This window comes from Erinaceus europaeus, chromosome 5, assembly GCF_950295315.1.
Source record: "Erinaceus europaeus chromosome 5, mEriEur2.1, whole genome shotgun sequence".
Lineage (NCBI taxonomy): Eukaryota > Metazoa > Chordata > Mammalia > Eulipotyphla > Erinaceidae > Erinaceus > Erinaceus europaeus.
In genome coordinates, this window is record NC_080166.1 from 63,543,638 (window position 1) to 63,562,133 (window position 18,496).

The following is an 18,496-nucleotide window of genomic DNA, read 5'->3' on the forward strand; positions in this document are numbered from 1 at the left end:
GAATAATATTTGGGGGTGGCATACTAATACATCATGTCAAGCTGACATTTATATCATGGAGTTTACTGTTTTCTAGTGATATCGTTCATAATACAAACCTTTGACTTGTTTGCAATCACAAGCTGGTAGGATATAGTGTTTTGTTAAGCATCTCTGGTGGTGGTGTGCAATGAATATGTGACTGCTCTACAAATTTTCGGAGATGTTTTGCCCTTTCATTTTGGTAGGAGTATAGAACAGATGATAAAAGGCTCTATTCATCAAATGTAGTTTCTGTGGGAGTATCTTCACATTCTCCTGGATTCTTTTTTCAGGTGTCCAGATGTGTATATATGTGGTTCATCATTCTGAACAATAGCCTTGTAGAAAATTGCATTTGTTGTAACTGGTTCCCAACCCAAACTTGTATGAAAAGTGATTTTATTTTCTGTAAATATAAAAAAAACGAGATTAGTTGTGCTTGAGTTTGTTTTTTCCCCATGTATTATGGCTTTCAGAAAACTTGCTATAGAATAAAAAACAAAGTTTATAAATTCATTAAGTGCTACAATGCATCTCTCTTGAAAAAATATCCAGGATCATTTTTATACAAAAACTAAAATTATTTCTGTAAGTGAATCGAAGCATGCTTGAACTAAGTAGTTTATTATTTACAGTCCTATATTGAAATCATTGTCTAGAGGCCTTAAATCTGTGACCACTTGATTAAATATGATCATTTTTTAAATTTCTATCATAAATGGTTACTTCTCTAGAGATGCTTATATGTGACAGTCTTGTTATACTACCTATCATTTAAACATGTCACTATGTGTAGAATAAATTTTCTGGACTTCTATATATATATATATATATAGCATATGTAAGCTACATTGTCATGAAATTGAAAAAAATATTAATAAATTTTGACATGGGGACCCAAAATTTCAAATGTAGAAAGGAGTATTTCTTCAACAAATGCTAAACAATTGGGTTGAAACACATACTAGAATGAAACTAAACCCATTCACCACAAGAGAAAACTCCAAATGTATCAAGGATTTGGATGTTAGAACAGAAACCATCAAATATTTAGAGGAAAATGTTAGTAGAGCTGTTTTCAGTCTAAGATTCTCAGGTGTCTTTAGTGACACAAATATATTTACAAGGAAAAAATAAATAAATACAGCCAAAAATAAAACAGTAAGACTAACTCATATTTAAAAATTGCTGCATAGAAAAAGAAACCACCATCCAAATAGACTTCTTACAGAATGGGAGAAGATAATTTGTATGCCATATGTCAGACAAAATGTTAATAGCCAAAATATATAAAGAGATCATCAAACTCAGCAACAACAAAAAACAAATAGCCCTATGAAATTGGATAGAGAATATGAACAGAAGACTTAACAAAGAAGAGACCTAAATGACCAACAGACATGAAAAATGCTCAAAGTCAATGATTATCAGAGAAATACAAATAAAGACAATGTGATAACACACACTTCAGGCCTGTGAAAGTCATACACCACAAAGTAACAACAAATACAAAGGCTGTGGGAGTCAGGCTGTAGTGCAGCCAGGTAATCGCATGTGGCGCAAAGTGCAAGGACCTCCGTAAGGATCCTGGTTCGAGCTCCTGGTTTGAGCCCCCGGCTCCCCACTTGCAGGGGAGCCGCTTCACAAGCAGTGAAGCAGGTCTTCAGGTGTCTAGCTTTCTCTCACCCTTTCTATCTTCCCCTCCTATCTCCATTTCTCTCTGTCCTATCCAGAAACAACAAAAATAACAACAGCAATAACAATAAAACAAGGGCAACAAAATGGAATAAATAAATAAATATTTTTTTTAAAAAAGAAAGGTTGCTCAGGTAAAGCAACTCTGTTATACTACTGATGGGAATGTAATTTGGCTTAACCCCTGTGTAGAACGGTGTGGAGATGGCAAGAAATGGATCTACCCTATGACCTTTTGATCCTTCTCTTGGTGACATATCTTAAGGAAACAAACACATCCAAATAAATTTTTATATACATATATTCTTGGCAGCACAATTTGTAGTGATCCTATTTTGGAAGAAACGTAGATGTCCAACAACAGATGAGTTGCTAAGAAAGTTGTGGTATATAGATACAATAAAATACTACTCAGCTATTAAGAATGATAAATTCGTTTTCTTCATTCTAGGTATTATATTGAATGGAGCTTGAAGAAGTAATGTTAAGTGAGATAACTCATAAAAATGAGAGTAAATATGGGATGATATCACCTGTGGACAGAACTTAAGAAATAATAGCAGAAAGTGGGAAAATAGTGAAAGTTGGACAAGGGTTTTGTGTGTTTCAACAAAGTAAAGGACTCTGGGGAATGAGGATAGAAGTGGGAGGCAGGGGGAAAGTGGATTCATGTCCTGGTACAGGATGATGAACCAGATCTGGGGGCGAAACGTTTGCAGTCATCTATCTTTGTAAGAGGAGCAATTGTACACATGTGCCTGTAACTCTACTGTAAACTACTGTAATGTGCACTCAGCCAGGTGCACCACCACCCACCCCCTGTATGGTAAACAATTAACCTGCAGAAAAAGAAAAGAATAGAAAGAAAGCAAAAAATATAAGACACCCTATTTCAAAGTCAAATGTAATTATTTTCAGATTCTCTTTTATTTTTTTACTGAAATACACACACACACGCACACGCACACACACACACACACACACACACACACAAATCTATGTGTCTGCACGTATTTTCTCTCTCCTTGTGAGTAATCATAGGTGATAGAATTTGCATCTTTCATTTATAAAGCACTTATATTTGATAACTCCAAAAGCAAAAACCCATTAAGAGAAGACTTAATTAAAACAAAGTTGTCATTCTATGAGAAAACTGTTTTTTCCTCCAAGTTTAGTTAAAAATACATATATGTAATAGAACTTGTCAGAATTAAGACTGAATTCCCTTAAAAATAGAAGAATTATTGTAAGAGGTAGTATATTTATAAATTAGCTGAAAACTATTTAGCATATTTTGCTTATTATAAATATTTTCCCTGTCCTTACAATTTTGTTACCTTCAATTTTATGTTAGTTTCATAAATTTGGATAATTAAGGATTTCTTTATTGTGTTAGAAATATAAAATAAAGCTAAATAATTTAATGCAATGCTGCAAATTAAAAACAAGATTAGGAAAATAATGTAAAAACAAAGAAACAAAGACACTCTCCATTAAATGCTGAGAAACCAACTAAACAGAAATGAGTTATTTCTATAAAATTTGCAAGTTATGTGCTTATCTTTTCCTACATTTATTGTAATTTTACTTCTAAAAATCAAAAAGAAAAAGAAAATCATGCATGCATGGGCCTGATGCATACTGACTTCAACCAAGAAGTTGTTTTGATTTAAACAGTAAATTAGAATCAAGACGCTGGAGTGGGTGGGTGGGGAGAATACAGGTCCAAGAAGAATTCAGAGGACCTAGTGGGGGTTGTATTGTTATATGGGAAACTGAGGAATGTTATGCATGTACAAACTATTGTACTTACTGTTGAATGTAAAACATTAATTCCCCAATAAAAAAAGAATCAAACCATTTAAAAAAATATTGTATTCATTATTAACTTGTTGAATAGAGACAGAAAATGTGAATAAAAAGTAAATAATTTCAAAAAAGAAGTAGAGTTAGGTGGAATATGCCTTTTACCAGAAGGAGAAAAAATATACAAAAACATATCAATTGTTGAAATCATTTTAAAATCCATGTAATTTCTGAATCTAGACAAAGAAAGTATATATATAGGTAAAGTATGCTAGGCACATTTAATCCTGATAGAGACAGATAAAAGGGACATCCTGAGTGGTAGTGTCACTTTTAGTATCTCACTCTAATTTAGAATAGTTGTACAAAATTAACATAGGATAAACTGTAGCTAGAATTAACTTATAAAATGTTAAAAGAATTACAAAGCAGTGGCTGAGAGCCACCTCCCATGGTGCAGTACACTTTACTAGGCACAAGAACCTGGGTTCGAACTCTCAATCATAGATGGCAGCACCTGCATAGGGAAAGAATTGTGGATGCCAGACCTTCCGCCTTCTGCATCCCACAATGCCCCTAGGTCCATACTCCCAGAGGTATAAAGAATAGGAAAGCTGGGAATCAGGCAGTAGCGCAGCGGGTTAAGCACATATGGCACAAAGCGCAAGGACCAGCCTAAGGATCCTGGTTCAAGCCCCTGGCTCCCCACCTATAGGGGATTCGCTTCACAAGCGATGAAGCAGGTTTGCAGGTGTCTGTCTTTCCCCGTCTCTGTCCACTGCTCCTCTCTCCATTTCTCTTAGTCTTATCTAACAACGATGACCTCAGTAACAACAACAACAACAATCACAACAACAATAAAAAACCAACAAGTGCAACAAAAGGGAAAATAAATAAATAGATTAAAAATAATAAAAAAGAATAGGAAAGCTATCAGAGAAGGAGATGGGATACGGAGATCTGGTGGTGGGAATTGTGTGAAGCTGTACCCCTCTTATCCTATAGTTTTCTCAATGTTTATTTATTTATTTATTTTTTCCTTTTGTTGCCCGTGTTTAACATTGTTGTGGTTATTGATGTCATCGTTGTTGGATAGGACAGAGAGAAATGGAGAGAGGAGGGGAAGACAGAGGGGGAGAGAAAGACAGACACCTGCAGACCAGCTTTACCGCCTCTGAAGCAACTCCCCTGCAGGTGGGGAGCCTGGGGTTTGAACTGGGATCCTTCTGCCGGTCCTTGCGCTTTGCGCTACGTGCGCTTAACCGGCTGTGCCACCACCTGACTCCCAATGTTTCCTTTGTATAAATAAAAAATTAAAAAAAAAAAAGAATTATGGATGCTTTGTCAATGCTGTGGTGTCTCTACCCCCTCTCTGTATCTTACTCACTCTTCCTCTTCCCTTTCAATTTCTCTCTGTCTTCCCTTCCTCTCTTCATCTGGCTCTGTCCTATCCAACAACAATAACAATAATAACTACAACAATACAAAAAAAAAAGAGCAACAAAAGGGAACAAATAAGTAATTTTTTTAAAAAGATATGTCTTCTGCATATATATATATATATATATATATATATTTTTTTTTTTTTTTTTTTCAGTCAGTGACTCTAAAAAGTTCTGAGATTTAGGGACTAGGCAGTACTTGAGAGCACACATTATAGTGTGGAAGGATTCAGATTCAAGTCCCTGGTCCCCACCTTCAGGCGGAAAGCTGCATAAGTGGTGAAATTGGGCTACAGGTGTCTGTCTCTTTCCCACTCTTTCTTCCTCTCCCCTCTCAATTTCTCTCTATCTCTATCCATTGATAAATGAATAAAAGATTAAACAAGAGAGAGAGAGAGAAAAAGAAAAACACTTTAAACAATTCTCAGATTTTATGTTTAAGTTTTATGTTTTACATTTAGATTTGTAACTTATTTTGAATTATTTTGGGGGGAATCTAGATTTATGTAAGCCCATTAAATGTAGTTTCCTACTTGCTGCTGATGCTACTGATTACTATTATCTTTTGGTGTCACATTATTAACAGTACCATTGTGGAAAAAGTTATAATTTTAGTTATATTGCATTTACTACTTTTCAAAAATTAGTTGGATATATTTACTTTGATTTTCTATTCATATATTTGCCTCTTTCATAAATAGCACTGATTAAACTACTATAGGCTTATATAAAGTTTCAAGTCAAATAGCTACTCCAGATATTTGGCTTCTCCACTGAAAACTTAGAATCATTTTAATATGTTGACATATTTAGGAAATAACATTGAATTTATAGATCAAATTGAGAAGAATTGATATTTTGAAAATGTTAAAAGTTTTTTTTTCTGTCCTATTATCAGAACATTTATTTCACTTCTTGGGTTTTTCATAGAGTATTGCAATTTTTTTAAAGAGAGTTCATGCATAGTCTATTAAATTAATATTTAAGTATTTCATTTTTAAGGATGATAATGCTTTTGAATTTCAAATTATTTTTCCTTCTATATATGTGTTTTCAGCACTCTTGGCCAACTTTTACAAATAAGAAGAGGCAGGCTTACAGAGACAGGAAGGAGAGGGAAAGATACCACAGTACCAAAGCTTCCTGTTTTGTGTGGGGGTGGCTTAAATCTTGATTGCAAATAACAAGAAACATAAGCTATTTGCTGATCCCTTAATAGCTTGTTACATTAACTTTGTACCATGAAAGCTTGCTGAAATCGCTGATTTGTTCCAGAAATCTTGGAGAACTGTACTTTGTAAATTCTTTCAGATTTTCATTAGTGTAAATAGCTTCTCTCAACAGAAATAGGTTTACACCTTACTTTCCAATACGTATACACTTTATTTTCTTGTCCTGCTATTTTTCACTAGCTAGAACTTCAGTATATCGAAAGGTGATGCGAGGAAAACAAAATCCCCCCGTTATTATTGGCAAAGCATTGAATTGCTTAATAAATTTTATTTTATGTAAAGATTTATTGTAGATAGCTGTATCTACTCAATTAAGTTTCATGATATTCTTTTTTATAGGGGAGGATTAATGCTTTGCAGTATACTCTTTCATACATAGGTACAGTCCCTTCTCTTCCCTTGGTAGATTTCTAGGAGACACTCACTCCACCAACCTAGGATCTCCTTCCACAACAAACATACATCAGAACCCCAGTGTCCCTTTATTCCATCCCTCTTCAGAATCCTTTGTGTTGGTGCAATACAGGGCACCCAGTCTTAGTTTCACCTTATAGCTAGAGAGGGAAAGATACAGAGAGACACCTGCAGCACTATTTCACTACTCCCGAAACCTCCCCCTTGTAGGTGAGGACTAGGGGCTTGAACATGGGTCCTTGTACATTGAAATGTGTGCATACAACTATTTGTGTCGCCCGCTATCCTTTATTTTAAGTACCACCTATGAGTGCTATTATTCAGTATTGGTCTATAGCTCTCTCCCTAGTTTCACTTACATAATTACAAGTTCTTACCAAGATACTGCAAAAGAGATGATCACACTATTTTTAACTGCTGCATAGTATTCCAGTGTGTACATGTACCACAACTTTTGTAGCCATTCATTTGTCATTGGGCATCAGGATTGCTTCCAAGTTTAGGCAATTACAAACTGTGCTCCTTGGAAAATAGGTCTTTTCAGATAGGTATCTTTGTTTTTCCTGGGTACATTCCCAGGAGGAGTGCCAGGTTATTAGGTAGTTCCATTTCTAATACTTGGAATAATCTCCAGACAGTTTGCCACAAGGGTTGGAGCAATTTAAGTTCTCATAAGCAATTTAAGAGAGTCCTGTTGCCCCCATAATCTCTCCAACAATTGGTGTTTCTTTTTTTTTTTTTCTTATGTATGGCATTCTCACAGGTGTAAATGGTTATCTCATTGTTTTTATTTGCATTTCCCTGATGACCAGTGACTGAGTATTTTTATAATGTATTTGTTGACCCTTTGAGTCTCTTCTTTGGAGAAGACTCTGCCCAAGCCTTCCCCACTTTTTTCAATGAGGCTGTTTTTACTTTTGTTGAGTTTGGGTGATTTCTTTGTGCATTTTGATTATCAGCCCTCTGTTTGATATATGTTACATAAAAATCTCCCAATTCATGGAAAATCTCTCCGTTTTTCTGATGATCCCTTTTGCAGTGCAGAAGTTTTTTCAGTTTGATGTATATAGTCCCGTTGGTTAATTTTTTGCTTTTAATTTTCTTGGACCTGGAATCCAGGTCCAAGAAAATGAAATTTTCAAAAAAAATTCAAAAAAAATGAATATTTTCTAAAATTTCATAGAAGTGGATTCTTTTTAGGTTTACTCTAAGTTAGGTTTCTGACTTAATACCTAAATATTTCATCTATTTAGACTTAACTTTTTAAAAAATATATTTTATTAACTTTATTAGAGACAGAGAGACAAGATCACTGTTTATATCTTGCTTATATTGTACTGGGGATTGAAGCAGAGAGTTTAGAGCCTCAGACATGAGAGACTTCTCCATAACCATTATGCTTTCTCCCCAGCCCTGGAGTTAACTTTTGTATATGATGAAATGTGTTGGTTCATGCATGATTCAACCCAATTTTCCCATTATTGTAGTCTTTTAATATTGAGTGTTTTCTAATCATGAATGTGTTCTAGGAGAAGATATATATATATATTTTCTCGGTCTACTTTTTTCAGATTTATTTATTTCCTTTTGATGTCGTCCTGTTGGATAGGACAGAGAGAAATGGAGAGAAGAGAGGAAGACAGAGAGGGAAAGAGAAAGACACCAGCAGACCTGCTTCACCGTTTGTTAAGTGACTGCCCTACAGGTGGGGAGTTGGGGGCTCCAACCGGGATCCTTATGCTGGTCCTTGCACTTTGTGCCATGTGCGCTTAACCCGCTGAGCTACCACTCGGCTCCCTTCCTGGATCTATTAACATGTCTATTGCCGGGCTAGCTTCGCAGGCAGGAGACAGATGACCAGAGACTCATGGCTGAGTGGTACGCAGTTCAGTCTTTATTCATGTGGAATGCAGCGCAATCTAAGCTATATAAAACTATCTATAATCACAATCCTGTCCTTATATATATATACTTGCCAAGTACAGTGGAAACAGGATGTGACGTAGAGATGGTGGAGTGAAAAAAGACTGGTGGAAATCAGGGTGTACTAGGAGAGGGGGCGGAGCAAAAAGACATCATGAACCAGTGAGGATTAAACCAATTAGTTAACAGTGGTTTATGTAAATAGAATACAGTGTTAAGCAGGGGGGATTAAACTAATGAAACAGAAGGGCTTTTAGAAGCAGAATTAGAAGCATACCAACAGTCTATGAGATTGTTCTTCTTTCACCTGTTAAAAAAATGGGTTTATTTGGGAAAAGGTGCAGATTTGAAAAATGATGGACGTTGTGAACTAGCAACAAATGACTAACACTGTAGAAGAACCCCTGGATCTCATCAGGCTCAGCCTGGATGAGCGAATTTAAGTGAAAATGAGAAATGACAGAGAGCTCTGGGGACTCGTTGCATGCTTATGACCAGCATTTAAATATGATGCTGGGAAATGTGGAAAAGACCGCGACAACTATGGAAAGTGATGCAGTAACATATGAAGAGATCTGCAAATCCACAAAATGGAATATCCCCATGCTCTTTATCTATCTGAGGAGATGGGGTTGTGCTGGTTTCCCCTCCTTTGAGACTTGACTGAAGCTAGGAATTCCTCCTGTGTGGGGACCAGAGATGTCAGGGCCCTGAGTCTTCAGATGAAGAAAATTCAGGAGAGGAGGCTTCTCAGTCTGCTTGAAGATACAGTGGCTGCCCCAGTCCTGACGTCAGTTCATTCCCAGTAAACTGCTTCAGCCAGCCTCTTTGTGTTGTTTCTTTGTTTGTTTTCTCCAACCCTTCTAGCAGATGTGGTCACCAGAAAATGGATATTCTCAGGAGTTGATTTGTTCCAATTCTTTTTTTTTTCCAGATAATTTGTTTTCTTTAAATAAAATGTTTCCTTTTAAAAAAATGGGTTTGTTTGATTTTTAAATGTTGAACCAAACTCTCACACTGAGACAAATCCTATTTGGTCCTGGTGTTGATAGGTGCTTTTAAAAGCAGTTAGTCATAGACATATTGCCCCATTTATTTATTTATTTATTTATTTATTTTTACTAAATATGACGTGTAACTTGTAAATGTGTGTGTCTATGTATCTGCATATACAAAAAAAAAAAAGAAAGAAGCAAAGGGAAAGGGAAGAAACAGAGACAGAGTTTGCCAAGAGAGTTCAAAAGTCCTCTTATAAAAGAATGCACACTGACTGTAAAATCATTCTTGGGAAGATTATATGTGGGATGGTCAAGAAAGTGATCTTCAAAGCCAAACCATCTGGTTTCAAATCTCCTTTCAAGTGCTCACTGTGGAGCATGCCAAACTTCTTAGCCTCTCTGTCTTTGTTTCCTAATTCACAAATAGAAATGACAATGAAAATGATAGTTTCTTCTTCCTATATTTACTGTAATCAAAGGGTTAATACAAATAAAATACCTTGAAAACATTTGGTTAGTATACATGCCTAAGATAAAGCAGTCACTAATGGAATATTTAGTTCCCTTGTGTAATTTGGGTTGTGAATGAAACATGTATAAGAAATAAGTTGCTAACATAAACAAATAAACAAAAAAATTCTGATGAAGACTTAAGTTTTCTCATTTTTTAAAGAAACTTTATTTAATTTATTTTTTTATTTTTCCCCTTTTGTTGCCCTTGTTATCATCATCATCATTATTATTGTTGTTGTTGTTGGATAAGACAGAGAGAAATGGAGAGAGGAGGGGAAGATAGAGAGGGGGAGAGACAGACAGACACATACAGACCTGCTTTACTGCCTGTGAAGCAACCACCCCTCTGCAGCTGGGGAGTCAGAGGCTGGAACCTGGATCCTGATGTTGGTCCTTGTGCTTTGCGCCACATGCGCTTTACCCACTGCACTACCACCCAGCTCCCCCAAGTTTTCTCATTTTTTAACTTAGTCAAAGTGTGCCCCAAATATTTTAAATTCATTCATGTGACTTCCTCATTGTTTTAAATTTTTCCAAGATGTGCTCTAATCTTGAGTTGTGTTAACCTAAAAATCTTTATACTTGATAGGGTCCTTTCAAAAATAAGTATTTACTCTATGGCCATACTACTCTGAACACACCCAATCTCTTCAAAAATGAAAGTGTTTATTAGCAAATAAGTTAACTTATACGTACTGTGTGTCAAACATCACTGTGTGCCTGATACACACATTAATATTTTCAAATAGATTAGCACAAACATTTGGAAGAAAATACAGCCCTGCAAATGGTAGTGTGTTGTATATGCACAATTTTAAAGTCCCTTCTGAGACAATGTCTTGGAATAATAGGAAAGTACACTGAATTCCTCCTCCTAACAGTTCTCATAGGGCACATGTGGACATGTCACAAGTAACTTTCTATGGGAGATATACTCTTACACAGACCACTTGTCTATACTTTAATACTGATGTAAATAACATAATTTGTAGTCAGAGGCTTTTAGTTAAACCATTACGCTTTTGCTTCAGGGAAGGTCTGTCCTTTGTTCTTTTAACATAATGTATTTTTATTTATCGTTTTTTATGGTAGTTTTACTCTAAGTTATGCATGATCCTTGTAAATGAGTTTATATGTACCTATTATGCAAAATAATATTCTTACATTCGAATGTCAAAGAGTTTTCTGACCCAAGAGATTACTGTCTCAAAATCTTTTAAAGGCTTACTTTGTTCATTAAACATGAGGGAATTTCTTATGAGACAGAGAACGAAACCAGAGAATGACTATGGCATATGTGGTGCTAGGGATCAAACTAGGAACCCTAAACACTCAAGTCTAATGTTCTAACAGCAGCATATCTCTTTAGCTGCATAATAGATCATTCTTATGATTTTACTCCCCCTCCCTTAATCATATAGTAAAAAAATCCACCAAAGCATCCCAGTCAATACAGTATAACTATTGTGATAATTTGAACACATTTAGCAATAGCTTTTGCATCCCTACTTGCCATTCAAATGAGATAACCATGAGCTATCCCCAGTTTATAAAAATATATTTAGGGAGACAGCATAATGGTTATGCATAAAGAAAGCCTGAGGCTCTGAGGCTCTACCTTCAGTCCTGACACCACCACCAACCAAGCAGTGCTCTGGAATTCTTCAAATAATACCATTTCACTACAATGGCAGATTAATCTATCAATAAGTACTTTGCTTTGCTCTTTAATCTTTCAAATACTTAAATTCAGCTACAGCTTGGAGGGAGGGGCATTTATTTTCTAGGAAAACATTTTAGGAATTTAGTTCTAAGGAATAGGTAGAGGAGATGCTTAAGCATCTTTCTTTGCTGGGATTTTTTTTTTCTTTTTTTCCCTTATTATCCCATCATGTGACTGGTATAGAATGGCTCTTTGTTTTTTGAAGGTCAGGTGACAATTACACTAACTATAAACATCCATTCTATTCCACTGCTAAGTGATTTCTACTTTAAATTGCTTCTAAATCTTTCTTCACTCACCTTAAATCCAATATTTATTTTAACCTTGAGCTGCCTAAGAACTTTAATAGGAAGCTTCAAAGCATTTTAAAATCGTATCCTTTTTAAATCTCCCTCATTTGAATGCAACTGCCTTGGAAGCTCAAACAGTGTTGGTTGTTCTTATTGAAGTTTATAATGCTTTGGATATTCAAATCAGCTCTATGTCTTCCATTTGTTATGCAAATCTTTAAACTTTATATATTGCATGGTTTATCTATATTAATACAGCTTTCACCAACAGGTCTTACCAGACATACACTCTAAAGGTGCACATTTTTAGTGTCTTGAATTACCATAAAATCATAAAAATAGTGTGTATTGCTTTACTCTAATCAGACTCAGTTTTATGTAGTTGCTGAAAGCCCTTTTACATTCCATTCTGTGTCTGGAGGTCTGTGTATAAAACTGATTCAGAAAAAGCAAAGTGAAGACACCTGCTGGCTTATAGCACAAATACTAAAATATCTTAGAGCCTGCTGAAAGGAGAATTGGAACAATATGTCATTACTGAAGGCTCACTTGCAAGTTCTAATGTATTATAATGAAAACAGTATGACAAACCTAATGAGACAGTGAAGATTTGGGTAATTGTTCCTACAATGTATGGTAACTTTTCCAGCCGTTATTGGCAAACATAAAACCTAATGAGATTTTATTAATTTAAATGCAGTACATCTGCAAAACATTTCCTTCCTTTCATTCTCCTCTGATAGTCTTCCTTTCCTTATGGACTTGATCCTTTTAAGTTAATTGTTCTGTATAGTACACTCTCCAAACAAAACACTTGACATAAATTTGAATCAAACTTTCTTCCATTTATTTATTTATTTTTGTATACCTTGTCTTGAAAGATAGTATCGAATGCAAGTTTGTAAACTATCAGTTCAATATATAATAGCATACTATTTGCATGTATAATAAAGAACTTTTTTTTTAACCAGGCTCTTTTGAGTATCCTTTAATGGTCTAGAAATGACTTTTTTTAATTTGTAAAGGAAAGAAATACATTTCCTGTTGTTTTCAACCATGTCTTAAATTGTCAAAGAGATTATGCTGTATTGTTTTCCCTATAGACTACTCCTTACTCAGCCAATGATCATTCTTAATATTTTGAGTCCTGAATACTATTAAAAATCTCAATCTATTTCTATGAAGTCTCAAAATTTCTACACATTTTGATGCAGAAAACTCAACTATTTAAAAATTAAAAAAAAAAAGTAGAGTAGTAGTGCAACCAGTAACCCAGCCCCCAACCCCCAAATGAAAATATTTCCCTCAGGAAGGATTTTAAATAGCATTGTTTAAGACAGTAAACAACAAAGAGAAAATGTTAATCTGCTGCTGTTAGCATTGAATTCTTGTCCCTTTTTAGCTCAATTCACTTTGCTTCATATCTTTTTCAGCTACAATGTCATAAACTCATGATAGGTGAAATCTTGACTTTGTAATGTTGGGTGAAAAATCATTTATTGATGAAGGCTCAAGTAACACATTGCCAGCTTGTGGTGGAGAAAGCAATAGAGCTGTCTGGAAGTTCAAAAATTATATTGTCTCTGCTAGAATAACTGGAAAGAGATCATATTCACATTCCCCCTGAGTTTTGCAGGCCATTTTGGATTTACAGTGCAACATTTTATTGCAGTTTGAAACTTGATAGAAAACTTAGTTGTCTAGTTCATTGATATCAAATGTTTTTCTATGCAAGCAGATAAAGCTGGAACAAAATATATTTAAGCTATTTCTATACTATTTTTCTAAAGTCAGATTAAAAAGAAATTCAAATTTATAGGACTATTTTCGTTCATATTTTAGACTTCTGGTGTAAAGGGGAGCAATTATCTGCCACCCCAACCAAGGGAATTAGTGAAAAGTTAATTTCCTGAAAGGGTTCCTTAAGGTAAGGGCAAGGGTTGACTAAAAGGAGGGACTTTGAATGATATTTACATGTAAACATCTCCCTGATGACAGACCTTCTTCCAGGGCATATCTATTCACTGTCAAAGACAGAATTTAAAACTGTATGTTTAGTTGTTTTGTTTGTTTGTTTATGTTTTTGAGGGGGCTAATGCTTTACTTTGCAGTGCCCCTCTGTACCTCTCCTCCCGGAGTCCTCTGCAATACAGAGTCCTTTGCAATACACCAAGATCAGTGCATGTTTTACTTTGCGTTCTCTCTTCCTATCCCTATTTATTAAGTCCCACTAAGTTTGCTATTTGTCCTCTTTTTGACTTATCTCACTCAACATGATGCCCTCAAGTTCCGTCCAAGGGGATGCAAAGGTGGTAACTTACCATTTTTTTAAAAGATTTTATTTATTTATTCATGAAGAAGGAAAGAAGAGAGAAAGAACCATACATCACTCTGGTATTTGCGCTGCCAAGACCGAACTTGGGAACTCATGCTTGAGAATCCAATGCTTTATCTGCTGCACCAACTCCTGGATCACTACATTCACCATTTTTAATAGCTGAGTATTATTTCTTTTAGCCACTCCACTGATATTGGACATTTGTGTGGTCTTCAGGTTCTAACGATTACAAATTTTGCTGCTGTGAACAGAGGTATACACAAATCTCTTCTGATAGGCATTTTCGGTCCCTATGGAGGAGAGGAATTGCCTAGGGTATGCCTTGCTTTTACTTTGCTTCCCTTGTTAACCTAATGGACTCTCCCTTCTCCTCAAACTCCACTCTATTTACTGAACAATTCAAATATGGCATCTAAGGTCTTGTGGTGACTTTCCTAGTTTTTTCTGAGTCTCTCACATGTGTATAGGCTGCTATGCAAGTTATTAGTGACTTTAGTCTTTGTCTCTTATTAAAGCACTTTTCCCATTGTAGATGGAATAGTTTATATAATATCCTTGAAATTAAAGTGGTAAATAATTTTCTAGTAATTTTTGAGTCAAAAGTAGAGAAAAAAAGACAGACTTAACACTAACTAGGAAATATTTTGATAATAAGTTTAAAACGGCATGTTCTTACCTTTATCATATGTTCTATGAATATCATTTGTTTTCTATCCTTTAAAAGCAAGTATGTTACTTTAGAGAAGCATTTCCTGGAAGGAATGGAGAAACGGCTTCTACTTTAAGAAACAATGTAACATTTTGTCCTCTCCCTTGTTGGCATTATGAGAAGTTACTATGTGTTAATTAGTATTCTGTTTAAGAAAGTATATGGTTTTATTAATATTATATAATTTTATTAATATAACAGAGACTTTTCACATAAAATTTGGCAATTTCCTTCCTGCTATTATAACACATTTCAGAGAGTTACTTACATTGAAAGAGCAAATAGAGAAAAACAAAACTGAAAGACTGAATTTCTGTTGAAAATTGTATCTATAATAGTGATATTATCTGATAACAGTTTTATCAAAGGATGCATTATTTAGATTATTGCTATAAATTTAGTCTTACATTGTTACTTGTTGATGCTTGCTGCTTCATGTGCCCTGAGAACATTTTTAAGTGTACCCATACATGTTGGAGACTATCTCCCACTTCAAATTTTCTTAAAAAAAAAAAAAAAAAAGAAAAGAAAAACTTAGTGGGAGGCTGGCAAGATAACTTACACTGTTAGTGTTTTTGTTTTGTCATGTGCATAACTCAGATTCAACCCCAGCTCCCACTACACTGGATGAAGCTCTGTCAATATCATTTAATTCCCCCACCTTCAACCCTAGCCAGTATGGTTGGGGAGGTAGCTCAGAGGGCAGAGTGCAAGTATTACATGTGTGAGGTGGCCTGTGTTAGAATCCAGTATAGCACAGTATAGCACATGCCAAAGTAGTACAAATAAATAAAATAAAGCTTTAAAAGTTCTTCCACGTGGGTGTGGGGTTGAACTGTAATCATACAGTCTTGTAACCTACTATTAATAGTAAAAAAAAAAAAAAAAAAAGTAAAACAAAAGCTAACTTCAAAAAAAAGGAGTTTGCGATGATGGGCAGTGTTATATATGGTAGAGAGAGAGCATCTGTTATAATATGCAAGGACTCAAGCCCCTGGTTTCCACCTTCAGGGGGAAAGCTTCACAATTGGTCAAACAGTGCTGTAGATGACTCTATTTCTCTCTCCCTATCTTCCCCCTCCCTCTCTTTTTCTGTCTCTATCTAGTCAATCAGTCAATCAATAAATCAATAAAATAGATTATAATTTCAGAATTTAGATTAGAGAGAGAGAGAGAGATGCAGGTAGGCCACATACCTCTCCATATGCAGAGCCTAGGTTTGAACCCTAACACTTTATGGGCGTGCCACAGCATTTTGGGATACTAAAATTTAGTCTCTATATGTAGATTGTTTTTTCTTGATAATACAAATAAAAACATAGCTTTTCAGGAGCAGCAAATTACATGACGGAGGCTCTATCTCCACAAAAAAATAAAGATTTCCTATTGCATTGGGAAGATAGCACAGTAGTTATGCAAACAAACTCTAATGCATGAGACTCTGAGGTCCCAGGTTCCACCCTTCAAACCACCATAAGGCAGAGCTGAACAGTGTTCTGGTAAAATAAATAAATGAAAATGTAAATATTTTTTACTAAAACATTTAACATAAAAGCCCATATACACATTTCCCTAGATAAAGGCATATGCACTGATACTACATCAGTTGGGTGAAGCTTTGGTTCTTTAATGCAAACAATTTGAGATGACCACATGAAGTAATATTTGACTGAACCATTTTCTCTACCTTACTTCTTAGGTATAGGCATTTTCCACCTATAATCTAAATTATAATGGCTATATATTAGCGACTGTTCATTTTAAATATGATCTTATTCTTCTTACAAGATTCTATTTGGAAGCTCCGTTTCAACCTTAGTTAATTGTTGAATCTGTATTTGGAGTGTAAATATATACATAAACTTTTAGTCAGACTGATCTTTTCTTCTTTCTCTTCCTTTTCCTCTTCTCTTCCTATTCTTTTCTTCTTTCTCCTCCTCTTCTTCTTCCTCTTCCTCCTCCTCTTCTTCCTCTTCTCCTTCTCCCACTTCCCCTGCTCCTTCCTCTTCCTCTCCTTCTCCTCCTCCTCCTTCTTTTTTTCTTCTTCTTTTTTTTCTTCTTCTTTTTCTTCTTCTTTTTTTCTTCTTCTCAATAGAATTTCATCACTCAGGGCCTACTTTTTTTTTTTTTTTTAAGATGGGAAATGACAGAGAAATCACAACATCAAAACATCCCCTTGTGCTATGGGAATTTGGGACTTGAACTTTTCACCTTTTCAGGTAAGTTATGCTGCTGACACCAGACTGATTTTAATCCCTATTCTTTGTATTGCTTCCTAAAAATAGAATTTTGGGCAAATTATTAAAATTTTCTGATCTTCAGTTTTTCTAGTCAATAAAGCTATTGATGGGTAATTTGAAGAATTCTTTGAAATAGTGTGTGAAATAGGTTATATAACATGCTAACTGCCAGTCATGGCATGGGAGAGAGTCTAGATAAGTTTCTACCTTATTCTCTCTCTCTAAACAGCATTTACTTATTTAATTACAACTTTTTATTCTGGGATAATGCAATACAATTTACATATACAGTGAAATGTAGGAAATAACTATGTGCAAATCCTTACCAGGTTCAATAAATGCATGTTTTCTATATACTGAATGAAATATATTTTAATTTTACTTTCTTGTTTTGAGAAGAATGCTAACAAAGGCTAGCCTTTAAAATTTTTATTACTGTTCTCCAGTTACCATGCCATTTATACTTTTGCTTTTTTTCCCTAGAGACAGAACTTCAATGGCGAATGCATATTTCCATAACCTAAAATTTGGACATAGACCTTTTTTTTTCTGGTCTCTATTTACAACATCAGCAGTGACCTTTGACAGAATGTCACTGTAGTTAAAGTTAGGAGACTTTACCCACAATTAAAAATAAATTCACTTCAACTTCATGTAGCATATCAATGTGAATGATAACACAAAAAGTCTACAGAATCATGTGGTTCATATTAGTACAATATCCTTTACTTACTTTTCTCCGGGCACATATTTTAAATTCAATGTTAATTAATGTTTACGACCTTGATAGCATAGCAGGTATTGCAGCTTCACGCTTAACAAAAATAGCCTGCCTTCTTTAAGAACTAGTCTCATAATTCATAGGAGACTTCTCAGAAAACATTGGAGGAAACTAGTATTTTTTTTTAGTCCACTTACTATGTGACACCATTTCTAATTCATATGCCATTTTATAGTAGTTGAAAAATGTATAATAAATTCATAGATTAAACACCACTCTGGCTAAGAATAATCAATCAAAAATGACAGCTGATTGATTTCTTTTGTAAATGAGAATATACTTATTGTTTAATTGATTTCAGTATGCTCAAAAGGTGATTTGGAAGTCATATATTCAAGGGAATATTACTGCTGTTTTAGTGAGAATTTTAG

The 18,496-nt window shown here is 34.9% G+C and overlaps 1 pseudogene; it reads left to right on the forward strand.

Annotated features, from left to right (window-relative positions):
* The first annotated feature begins 8,886 nt into the window (after positions 1–8,886).
* Positions 8,887–9,200, forward strand: LOC103116769 (U6 snRNA-associated Sm-like protein LSm3; annotated as a pseudogene).
* Positions 9,201–18,496: the final 9,296 nt, after the last annotated feature.